We start from the raw sequence: 13,160 nt of genomic DNA on the forward strand, positions 1-13,160 counted from the left end.
GATCTTCTGCAGCTTCTTCCGGTCTTGGACAGGACAACTTCCATACCTGGTTGTGATGCACCTGAGAAGAATGCTTTCTACGGTGCATCTATAAAAATTAGTGAGGGTTTTAGGGGATGGGCCAAATTTCCTTAGTTTTTTTCAGGAAGTAAAGGCGCTGGTGGGCCTTCTTGGCAGTGGACTCTGCTTGGTTGGAGCAAGTCAGGTCACTTGTGATATTGACCCCGAGGAACTTAAAGCTTTTGACCTGTTCCACTTGCGCACCACCGATGTAAATTGGGTCGTGCGGTCTGCTACTCCTTCTGAAGTCAACAACCAATTCCTTCATCTTGCTGACGTTGAGGGATAGGTTATTGTCTTCGCACCATGCCACCAGGTTCTTAATTTCCTCTCTGTACTCAAAACTCATCATTACCCGAGATACGGCCTACAATTGTTGTGTCATCAGCAAACTTATATATTGAGTTCGAAGGAAACTTGGCCACACAATCAAGACACTTTTTTGCCATTCTTCCAATTTGTCTAAGTCCTGCTGCAGTTATATTGCTTCCTCAGCAAGTCACCGGAGAGACACTGAAATCAGTGGATATAAAAGTCTTTATTCAACACGAGGAGCAGCAGACATCGTATTGAGACACTCTGGGAAGAAGAGGCCTACCTGGCCCAATATTACATGACATTTTTATATACTAAAGATCAATAGTTGGAACGTATTGGGTTGGTAGGCCTCTTGCTCCAAGAGTGATGCCTGGGGCTCGTTTTCATTGAATAAGACACTTCTACATCCAGTAGCCTCAGTGTCTCCCCAGTGACTTTATTTACAATACAACAGACCCAACGTGCTTCTTTCGGTTTGGAACACCTTTCTTTGGGAAGTGCATCTTAAAAGTGCCGTGATCCCTCCCTTGGGTGGTTTCGGTTTGCTTGCAAACCGGAGGAAACCGTAGCACACAGAGGAATCCCACGCAGCTCCCCGGGGAGCCCAGACAAACTTCCTTACGGCGGACGCTGGGATTGAACTTTGAACTCTGGCTGTAGCAGTGTCGCGCTAACTGTGGTGAGAAACCAGTTGAAGCATTGAGGAAGACCAGACGCCTTTCCCACGTCATGCAGCGTCAACCGTTTATTCTCCTGGAAAGGTGCTGCCTGACCTGCTAAGGTCCTCCAGCATTTTATAGAACATAGCAATCTACGGCACACTACAGGCCCTTCGGCCCACAATGTGGTGCTGACCATGTAACCTACTCTACAGGCTGCCTGGAATTTCCCTACCACATAGCCCTCTATTTTGTGAAGCTCCATGTACCTATCTGAGAGTCTCTTAAAAGACCCTATTGTATCCACCTCCACCACCACCGTTGGCAGTGCATTCCACGCACCCACCACTCTGTGCGAAAAACTTACTCCTGACATCCCTCGCTACCTACTTCCAAACACCTTAAAACTATGCCCCTCATATTAGCCATTTCAGCCCTGGGGAAAAGCCTCTGACTATCCACACGATCAATGTCTCTCATCATCTTATACACCTCTATCAGGTCACCTCTCATCCTCTGTCGCTCCAAGGAGAAAAGGCCAAGTTCACTCAACCTATTCTCATAAGGCATGCTCCCCAATCCAGGCAACATCCCTGTAAATCTCCTCTGTACTCTCTCTATAGTATCCACATCCTTCCTGTAGTGAGGTGACCAGAACTGAGCACAGTACTCCAGCATCAAGGTCCTGTACAGCTTTAACGTTATCTCACAGCTCTTGAACTCAGTCCCCTGATTGATGAAGGACAACACACCACACGCCTTCTTAACAACACCGGCAACCTGTGCAGCAGCTTTGAGTGTCCTATGGACGCAGACCTCAAGATCTCTCAGAGCCTTACCACTAATATTATATTCCGTCTTCAAATTTGACCAACCGAAATGAACCACTTCACCCTTATCTGGGCTGATCTCCATCTGCCACTTCTCAGCCCAGTTCTGCCTCCCATCGATGTCCTGCTGTAACCTCTGACAAACCCTCCAGACTCTCCACAACACCCACAGCCTTTGGGTCATCAGCAAACTTACTAACTCAGCCTTCTCCTTCCTCATCCAGGTCACTTTGTGTGTGTGTGTGTGTGTGTGTGTGTGTTACTGAGATACAGTTTGGAATAAGCTCTTCTGGTCCACACCCAGCAATCCACCGATTTAACTCCAATCTAATCACAGGACAATTGGCAATGACCAATTGGTACGGCTTTGGACTGTGGGAGGAAACCAGAGCACCCAGAGGAAACCCACACGGCCAAGGGGAGAACGTACAAACTTCTGTAAGGGGGTTTCGTCTCTTATGTTACTGCGAGGGCTAATTAAAATGGCTTCTTTGTTATGTTATACTTGGGAATGCTTCTTTGTTATGTTAAGTGCTGAGAAAGTCCTTCCGCTAGGGTTTGTTGAATCACGTTACTGATAAGAAGATGTTATGAACCAATTGCTATAGTTGTTATGTTTTTGGCGTATCTGTAAGATATTGTATGCATGAGGTTTTGGGGCAGAAGGCGGGACAGAGAGACAGAGGATGGACCAAGTGCTGTGATGTCCGCTAAGGGGGTCGGACCCCGAGGAGGGCGTTCGGAGAGGAGACAGCCTCGTGTGGAGCGTTTGGTTGACCACCGTTGTTGGTCCCAGGCGGCCAGTCGAGGTGGTCTGAGGGGTCGCAGGGTGAAGAAGAAGGGTCCTGAGCTCCAACTGTTTGTGCACGAAGAGATTGAACTTTGATAAGTGTGGCACCTCTTATTTTCCTTTTATATGTTACCTCTATTAATGATCTAGTTCCAGTAATATCTATAAACTGTAAATCATTTAATCGTATCTGGTGTATTGTCTGTTATTTGGGCAGGGTGGGGTACCTCACACAGCAGCCACACAAACTGATTCCCCAGTTTGGCGGGGCCGAGGGCTGTTTCCCTAGACGACAGCGAGCCGAGCGACCCTGAGGGTGGCCGGGGGGGCTACACTTCTCACAGGCAACAGCTACATTTTTTTTTGTTTAAACCCTCTTCAGTCTTTTCTTTGCTGGACTCCATCATCAGAAGCAGGTTTAGTTATCACTGACGCAGGTCACGACATTTGTGGTTTGCGTGACAGTACATTAAAATTTTACTCTGACAGCCGATGGAGGAGCCCGGAGGTTCGGCAGCACCTGCACAGGGGAGCGAAGAGTCGGCGTTACAGATGAGGCCTAACCTGAGCTCCTCTAGCATTCTGTGTGTGTGTGTGTTGCTCTGGGTTTCCAGCACCTGCCTCTTGTGTTTAGAACATCTCCTCTGCCCCCATCCCATCTTGTTGTTTTACAGAGCTGCGGCGGGAAACGCAAACCAGGTCACGGGGGCAGGTCTGCGTCAACAACAAAGGCACCTAGCAGCAGGGTGCAGACACCGTAAGAGGCGCTGGTGAAACTTCCTGTGGTCGCGGTGGTCGGAAGTAAGTCCTACGAGGCCCGGCAGCAGCTCGGCACTGAAAAGCTGAACCTGGAGGGCTTTCGTCAGAGCTGGGTCGGGTGAACCTATCGTTGCTCTTGTGTTAAGAACAAGAGTAGCAGGGGGTGAAGGTATGTCTCTGTCAAAGGAAGTGTGAGGTGCTCCTTCCCTCCGCTAGCCTGCAGGTCACCCTTGGGTAAGGTGTAGCACTTGCTTAGCCCCCCGATCAGGGTCAGGTGAAACCATGGGAGCAGGTGGTGAATGGTCGTACGAGCAGCCGGTGCAGATCACAAGTCCTGGTGATGCGACCACTGACACCAGGCAGACACCCTCTGAAGAGTATTGATAATGGCTGGGGTCACCCGTCTTGTAAAGACACTGCCCAGGAGAAGTCAATGGCAAACCACTGCTGTAGAAAACTTTGCCAACACAAGCACAGCCATGGAAAGACCATGATGGCCCACGTCATATGACGCGGCATGTAATGATGATGTTGTATGGGACATCACATAATCATGATATCATGAGACAAAGCACTATGATGTCATGATGAATGAACGGGCTGGCTCACGGACTGCTCAAAAATCGGATGGCAGAGGGGAAGAAGCTGTTCCTGAATCGCTGAGTGTGTGTCTTCAGGCTCCTGTACCTCCTCCCTGATGGCAGAGGGGAAGAAGCTGTTCCTGAATCACTGAGTGTGTGTCTTCAGGCTCCTGTACCTCCTCCCTGATGGCAAAGGGGAAGCAGCTGTTCCTGAATCGTTGAGTGTGTGTCTTCAGGCTCCTGTACCACCTCCCTGATGGCAGAGGGGAAGAAGCTGTTCCTGAATCGCTGAGTGTGTGTCTTCAGGCTCCTGTACCTCCTCCCTGATGGCAGAGGGGAAGAAGCTGTTCCTGAATCGCTGAGTGTGTATCTTCAGGCTCCTGTACCTCCTCCCTGATGGCAGAGGGGAAGAAGCTGTTCCTGAATCGCTGAGTGTGTGTCTTCAGGCTCCTGTACCTCCTCCCTGATGGTAGCAGTGAGAAGAGGGCACGTCCTGGGTGATGGGGGGCGGGGGGAGCTCTTAATGATGGATTCTTTCGAAAGTGTGCTCGACGATGGGGAGGCTAGTGTCCATGATGGAGCTGACTGACCTTACAAGCCTTGGCAGCTTCTTCCCAGTTCTGTGCGTTGGCCACTCCACACCAGACGGCGAGGCAGCCAGTTACAATGCCCTCCACGGTTCATCTGTAGAAATTTGCTCGAGTCTTTGGTGACTCACCCAACCTTCTCAAACTCCTGATGAAATACAACAGCTTCCTAATCGCATCGATACAGAGGCTAACCAAGTCTGTCCTAACCTCCCCCACTCCTCACATTGCATGTATCTACGCTCTCTGCGTAAACACAGATTGTTCGAGAGCAGCCACCGCACTTTCACAACATTGAACTCGGATCACGTTGGGGACTGAGCTGATGGGTAGAGGGGACAATTGGAACCAATGCTGCCTACGCTGTAAATAGGCAGACAGGAAGGAGGGCGTCCCCTTTTGGACAGAGATGAGAAGGAACTCTCTTAGCCAGTGGGCTGGTGAATCGCTGGAGACCAAGTCGATGGGAATGCTTAAAGGTTGATAGGTTCTAGATCAGTCAGGGTGTGAAAGGTTATGGGGATAATGGGGGTTGTGGTGGGGTCCTATGAACTGTGCTTTCGGAGAGATAGATAGAGATAGAGATAGAGATAGAGGCAAAAATTGCCTTGAGATGGTGTTATGGTTTCTCTGCAGCATGCGTACACTTTGCAAGGACACTGGCAGCTTCCAAGTTCTTACAGAGAGAGAAGGGAGGAGCTGCTTGATGGACAGCTGGTGTTCAGCACGGGGAGATAAATAGGTGGACAGCTGTTAGGCACATGGTTTTGGACACTGAATGAGATTTGTTGTGCCCACCGAAAAGCTGGGTTTTGGAGGATCAATCAGGCGGGGGTTTCGCGGATCGATCAGTGGCTCTCGCAGTGTGAAAAGGGTGTGACCGGTGGGGAGTTATTTGTGTGACCAACCCTCGCCTGGGTGATAGCTCCACCACAGAAGAACGGTCCCCTTTGTTGTGGTCACAGTCGGTGATTCCTAAAGGATTTCGGAGGACAACGGGAAGATCGACGGCATCAGCTCACCTGAAGACTCAAATCTCTCCCTCTCTCTCTCTATCTCCATCACTACTCAACTCAATACCACGAACTGAACTGAACTTTACTCATCATCGTAAGACTATCTATTTACCCCTAGACTCGAAGAAGCTTGGTTTTCACATATCTCCACATTTATACATATCTAACCATTGCTAACCTGTTTTATATATCTGATTTTATATTACTGTATTGCGTAGTTACTAATAAATACCATTAGTTAATAGCAACACCAGATTCCAAAGTGTTTTCCATTTCTACTGGATCTTTAACCCGTCACGGGGTACATGACAGGGTTGAGAGGGATGCTAAATCAGCCATGATGGAATGGCAGAGCAGACTCGATGGGCCAAATGGCCTAATTCAGCTCCTACGTCTTATGGTCTTAAAGTTCAAATAGTATTTATTCCTTTGACCTACAATTCTTTATAATTGTTGAGTGCTGCTGGTTTTTTTGCTATGTTGACTGATCGTTTCCACGGATGCTGCCTGACCTGCTGAATTCCTCCAGAGTGTTGTGAGTGCTTTTTTTTGCCTTGTTGCGTGTCGCGCCCTGTCCAACACCCCCACAGCCAATTCCCAAAAACACGGAAACGTGCCTGTTGAATAAACTAGACCCCTCACACCTATCCGGGCGGGCAAATTACAGAGCAGAGTCTCTCTGAAGGAAGACTTGCTCCCGTAATAGCTGAAGGTCAGGTTTACTGCTGTTCAGCTGTCCAATAAACAAAGCTATACTCGTCAGGGGCTGAGGTGAAAAATATATCAACTACATAAAGTAACAGACACACAATGACACCAACAACTGAAAAAAAAAACTATTCTGTAGACGTACAAGTTGACATAGAGTGCCTATATAACATATAGTTAAAGATACAGCAGTATAATGCTTATGGCACTGTCATAAATAGCGTGTGGTAGCAGGGAGTTCAGAAGTCTCGGAGCCTGGGGGAACAAGCTGTTACCAAGCCTTGTTCTTGAACTGTGGTCAGATGTTCGGCCTACTGCAATGATGTTAGATTAACAACGTAGTTGAGCGCCACTTTTACGAGTCTTGCGAGGACTGGTTGAGCTGGGGGAAAGTGCTGGCGAGGGGTGGTGGTAAAGGCAGATACATCAGGGACGTTCACGCAAGTCTTGGAAAGGCTGAGAGGTGCAGAAAAATGATAGGGCATGTGGGAGCCATCATCATCATTATGCGCCATGTCGTATGACGTCATCATTGTGTGCCCTCTCGTATGACATGGGTGGACACGGTCTTTCCGTGACCATGATTGTTCTTGGCAAATTTTATCCACAGAAGTGGTTTGCCATCGTGTTCTTCTGGGCAGTGACTTTACAAGATGGGTGACCCCCAGCCATTATCAATACTCTTCAGAGAGTGTCTGCCTGGCGTCAGTGGTCACATCACCAGGACTTGTGATCTGCACCGGCTGCTCATACGACCATCCACCACCTGCTCCCACGGTTTCACCTGACCCTGATCGGGGGGCTAAGCAGATGCTACACCTTGCCCAAGGGTGACCCGCAGGCTAGCGGAGGGAAGGAGCGCCTCACACCTCCTTTGGTAGAGACATATCCCCAATCTGCCACCCAATATGTTGGAGTGAAGGGTTAGATTGATTTCAAGAGCTTGGCAGAATATTGTGGGCCAAAGGGCCTGTACTCTGTTGTAGTGTTCTGTAACCTAATAACACAAGTTTAAAGACAAAACACCGGAGGTTGTGTAGATGTCAGAAAACTTGAGGAACACACACACACACACACACACACACACACACAAAATGCTGGAGGAACTGAGCAGGCGCATCTCCAGAGGGGAATAAACAGTCGAGGCTTCTGACCGAGACCCCTCACCAGGCCCGGAAAGGCAGGGGGAGATTCCCCAAAAGGAGGGGAAGGAGGGCAAGCTGGCGGGTGATAGGTGGACTCGGGTAGGGCGATGGACAGTAAAAGAGAGTGACCCGTGGGAGAAAGGGAAGGAATGGCGGGGAGGGGCGTGGAAATCAGAGGAAGCTGATCGGCACATGAGAAGGGAGTGATAGGGTAACCGGAATGGGGAACGGAAAGAGAGACGGTGGGGGGGGGGAGGGGTGAGGAAGTACTGGAAGTTAGAGAAAGTGAGGTTCATGCTGTCAGGTGCGGGCGACCCAGACAGAATATGGGGTGTTGCTCCTGCACCCTGAGTATTCTGCCCACTGGCTGAACACCCAAGCTGGTGCAGTGTGCCATCGATTCTGTTTCAGTTACTACTCGATAATGAATTTATTGAGTATGCCCACAAGAAAATGAACTTCGGCAGTCAGCAAACAACAACTCCTCAAGCAACACCTTATCGGTAGTCAATTATTTCAGTTTTTCTATGTCTTCTACTTATTCTTTCCATCCTAATTTTTTTTTTGCAAGGTATCAGAACCGGTGACTTACTGATTGGAGTTCGATCAAGGCTTTCGCGCTCTGCTCTGCCCCGGGAAATCTCCAGGAGCGGACCGCGAGCATGCGCTGCCTCGAGAAGGTGGGGCTCGGGGGGGGGGGGGTCACGATCGACCCCATTTTCCGCCCGTCAAAGTGTCGAGGAAGGTTGAAACGTCGAGGCCAAGGCGGAGGAGGCCAGGTCAGCTGGAGGTCGCAGGCTGGCGGTCATTGTCCACCGAGGCCACAGACGGCGGTCATTTTCCACAGAGGTCACAGGTCGGCGGACACACTCCCAGGTTACTGAGTCCGAGCAGTCGCTCTCCTCAATCCGACGGAGGATGTTTCCAAAATTTTGAGATTTATGCGATCATTGGTGCGGACTGCAGTTTATATTGGTCTCTTTCAAGTTCTCTGTGTTTTCTTTCTTGTTGCCAGCTGGCGGATTTGGGGGGGGGTGGGGTTTGATGTCCTTGCGGGCGATAAGTTTGCTTTTGCGCGAGGGAGGGGTTGGGGATTTAGAGTCTGACGTTCGTGCTGGTTTCCTCCCCGAATAAGGGATCTGTCGGTTTTTAAAAAATATGTGCAAGAGGGGGGCTTTGACATTATTGTCACTGGTTTTTCTCCCCTTGCTGTGATATGTTAGTTTTGTGTGAGGGAGGGGTTTGGGGTTTGCGAGTTTTTGTTTCATTTTTGTGCAGGGTTTGGGGTGGGTGGTATCCTTTCTGTCACCGACTTCCATGCTTTTTTTTCCGCATTTCGTGGCTATCTGGAGAAGATGAATCTCAGAGTTGTACTATGCAGACACACTTTGATGATAAGGATAGATAGGTACCTTATTGACCCCAAAGGAAATTACAGAGTCTCAGTAGCATTATAGATGCACAGGTATACAAATATTAGAAGAGAAGTAAGAAAGAATAAAAAATAAGTTACCACAAACAGTCTTACGGGGGGGGGGGGGGGGTCATCACTTCCCCGGCTACAGGTTGACTCATTATACAGCCTAATGTCCAAGGGTAAAAATGACCTCCTATAGTGCTCTTTGGAGCAGGGCAGTGAACATACATGTACTTGAATAATAAATTTAATTTGAACTTTGAGTATGGCCTCATCAGGGCCACAGATGGACAGGTTGGAATGGGAAAAGTGGAAGTTTAAAGACGAACACCTGATTTCCATTTAATGGGGCATGCGTGCAGCTCTAGTCGTCTGCACCGGCTGCTCGTACAACCATCCACCACCTGCTCCCTTGGTTTCCCGTGACTCTGATCGGGGGGCTAAGCAGGTGCTATACCTTGCCCAAGGGTGACCCGCAGGCTGGCGGAGGGAAGGAGAGCCTTTGATAGAGATGCATCTCCACCCCGACATCCTGATGGTGACACATACAAGCTCTCCTAGCAAGTTTACTTCGAACTTTGAACTCAGTGGTTCACCCAATATTCCAATGAAAAACCTGCGCAGGATTTCTAGAACTCAGAGCACACCTGTGGGGCAATCTCCATCTCAAGTCCCACAGTAGAAAGATTCAAGCTAATAAAATGCGGTGGATGAGATTCTGATCAACGGTAAGTTTAAAGGAGCTGTCTGTCTGTCTGTCTAGCTACCATATCCAATGTGGACTTTGGTGACCATGGTTTTCCATATAGATCTATCCTCCGTTCTTTGGATAACTTCCATTTCCTCGATGTGTAACCACCTGGCTCGGCTTTTGATGTACATAAGCCAAGGTCTTCCTCTAGGTTTGCTCCCCTCAATCTTTCCAGAGAGTATGAGTTTTTCTAGCTCATCCTTCCGCATGATGTGTCCTAGGAATCTGAGTTGTCTTTCTCTTATTGTTGGTATGAGTGATCGAACTGCTTGGGCTCTTCCGAGAACTTCTTCATTTGATGTGTGTGCTGCCAGGATAATCAAGGACATGACCCACCCAGCCAACACACTTTTCATCCCTCTTCCCTCCGGGAGAAGGCTCAGGAGCTTAAAGACTCGTACAGCCAGATTTGGGAACAGCTTCTTTCCAACTGCGATAAAACTGCTGAACGGATCCTGACCCGGATCTGGGCCGTACCCTCCAAATATCCGGACCTGCCTCTCGTTTTTTTTTTGCACTACCTTATTTCCCATTTTTCTATTTTCTATTTATGATTTATAATTTAAATTTTTAATATTTACTAATTTGAACTATTTTTAATACTTAATATTTGTAATCCAGGGAGCACAGAATCAAATATTGCCGTGATGATTGTACGTTCTAGTACCAATTGTTTGGTGACAATAAAGTATAAAGTCCATGATATTTTAACATTCTCCTGTAGAACCATAACTCAGCTGCTTCTAGTCTCGTTTCCACTGCTGGGGAAATGGTCCAGCATTCACTTCCATAAGTCAGGATAGAACAAATGTAGCACTGCAGTATTCTGTTTTTAGTGTCCATGCTCATCTTTCTGTCTGTTAATATGGTCTTCATTTTTTGGAAAGCTTCTTTTGCCATTAGAGGAGCTGTCGAGGAGAAATTTCCTTTTAGGACACAGACAGTAGCAGGTGCCTGGAATGCACTGCTGGGGTGGCTGCCAAACTGACTCCACGACCTTGTTCTCAGTATTAATTGCTTACTTGTTCTTTTTAAATTCAGGCTCTTGAATCAAAGGGGGATAACTTCCTTCAACTTCACTTGCCCCATCATGGAAACGTTGACACAACCAGTGGAGTCGCTTACAGGGCGTCTTCCGCTCATGTTCTTGAAATTTATTGCTGGTTTATTAACTGTTGTGACATGAGCAAAGTCACCATCAAGGACACCGAAGCTACTGATTTAGTCAACAAGAGCGAGCCACCGGGATCATATTGAGACACTCTTGGAAGAAGAGGTCGGCTCGACCCAATATTACGTGACACTTTTATATGCCAAAGATCAAAGGACAACTCTATGGTTACAATGCATCTACAATGCTTCTTTGACTTACGTATAGTTTTCGCACACCTCCGTCCTCGCACCCACACTCCGGACCGGAAGAAGCTGCAGAAGATCGTGAACACGGCCCAGCACATCACACAAATCAATCTTCCGTCCGTGGACTCACTTTACATTGCATGCTGTCGGAGCAGTGCTGCCAGGATAATCAAGGACACGACCCACCCAGCCAACACACTTTTCGTCCCTCTTCCCTCCGGGAGAAGGCTCAGGAGCTTGAAGACTTGTATGGCCAGATTTGGGAACAGCTTCTTTCCAACTGTGATAAGACTGCTGAACGGATCCTGACCTGGATCTGGGCCGTACCCTCCAAATATCCAGACCTGCCTCTCGGTTTTTTTTTTACACTACCTTACTTTCCCTTTTCTATTTTCTATTTATGATTTATAATTTAAATGTTTAATATTTACTATCGATTTGTACTCCAGGGAGTGCGAAGCACAGAATCAAGTATCGCTGTGATGATTGTACGATCTAGTATCAATTGTTTGGCAACAATAAAGTATAAAGTATTAATGTTACTTCCCACTGACTCTCTCTCTAGATTCATGCATATGCAGCCATGAAGTGAATGGGTGTTCCCTGGCTCGTAATCAACCCCAATCTGCAGCTTCTGAGAGGCTTCTGTTCAGAGCTGCATCTTATATTCAATCTACAATCCACATTCAGATCTGAAGATCAGGCTGCTGCTGAAATTCATATTTGCTACCTCCCCTTACTCCAGAGCACACCCTAACAATTACTATTATTTATTTCTTTTTGCATTTATAGTTTGCTGTCTTCTGCACTCTGGATGGACGCCCTAGTTGGTGTGGTCTTCCATTATTTGCACAGTAGGGGAATTAAGGATTATAGGGAAAAGGCAGGTAGGTGGAGATGAATCCATGATCAGATCAGCCATGATCTTACTGAATGGTGGAGCAGGCTCAGCAGGCCAGCTGATTTTTTACCAAAAAAAAACACACCAAAACACATCCTCTCCTGTCAGACTCCCCCCACTTCTCCAGCCCCGTGTCTCTTTCATCAATCAGCTTCCCAGCTCTTTACTTCACCCCTCCCTCCCCTGCCCGGTTTCACCTATCGAATGTTTCAGAGGTACATTTAACGTCAGAGATATGTATACTTTATACATCCTGAAATGCTTCTTCTTCACAACCATCCACAAAAACAAGGAGTGCCCCCGAAAGAATGAATCACAGTGAAATGAACCCCCCCAGCTCCCCTCCCTCACCTTGTGTTTCTATCTCCCCTCCCACCACCTTTTAAAGCTACCCCTCAGCTCTTTTCATCTCCAGTCCTGCCGAAGGGTCTCGACCCCAAACATCAGCAGTACTCATTTCTACAGCAGCTACCTGGCCTACTGAGTTCCTCCAGCATTTTGTGTGTGTGGCAGAGTTGACTCCTGTAACCGCATCACTACTATTTCCACGTACTTGGACTTTGCTGAGGTGTATTGGTCAGAGTGCATCATGCAACAAGAAACAACAACATCCAAAACTGATAGAGAATATTTTCAAAGTAAAAAGCATTATAAAACACACACACAAAATGCTGGAGGAACTCAGCAGGTCAGGCAGCATCTTTTTATAGGCATCCGTTAGTCTCGTGAGACCATGGATTTGCACCTTGGAAGGTTTCCAGGGCACAGGCCTGGGCAAGGTTGTACGGAAGACCGGCAGTTGCCCGTGTTGCAAGTCTCCCCTCTCCACAACACCGATATTGTCCAAGGGAAGGGCATTAGGACCCATACAGCTTGGCACCGGTGTCGTCGCAGAGCAACGTGTGGTTAAGTACCTTGCTCAAGGACACAACACGCTGCCTCAGCCGAGGCTCGAACTAGCGACCTTCAGATCACTAGACCGATGCCTTAACCACTTGGCCATGTGCCAACACGGCATCTAAGGAAATGAAGAAACAGTCAACATTTCAGGACAGGAACCTTCTTTAGGTCTGGCAAGGTAGTAGGAAGATGCCAGAACTTTTGCAAAGCAGGGGAATTAAGGGTTATAGGGAAAAGGCAGGTAGGTGGAGATGAGTCCATGGTCAGATCAGCCATGATCTTATTGAATGGCGGAGCAGGCTCGATGGGCCAGATGGCCGACTCCTGCTCCTATTTCTTATGGTGTTATGATTCTGTTATGGTTATTATTGTACAGATT

This window comes from Mobula birostris, chromosome X (assembly GCF_030028105.1).
Source record: "Mobula birostris isolate sMobBir1 chromosome X, sMobBir1.hap1, whole genome shotgun sequence".
NCBI lineage: Eukaryota > Metazoa > Chordata > Chondrichthyes > Myliobatiformes > Myliobatidae > Mobula > Mobula birostris.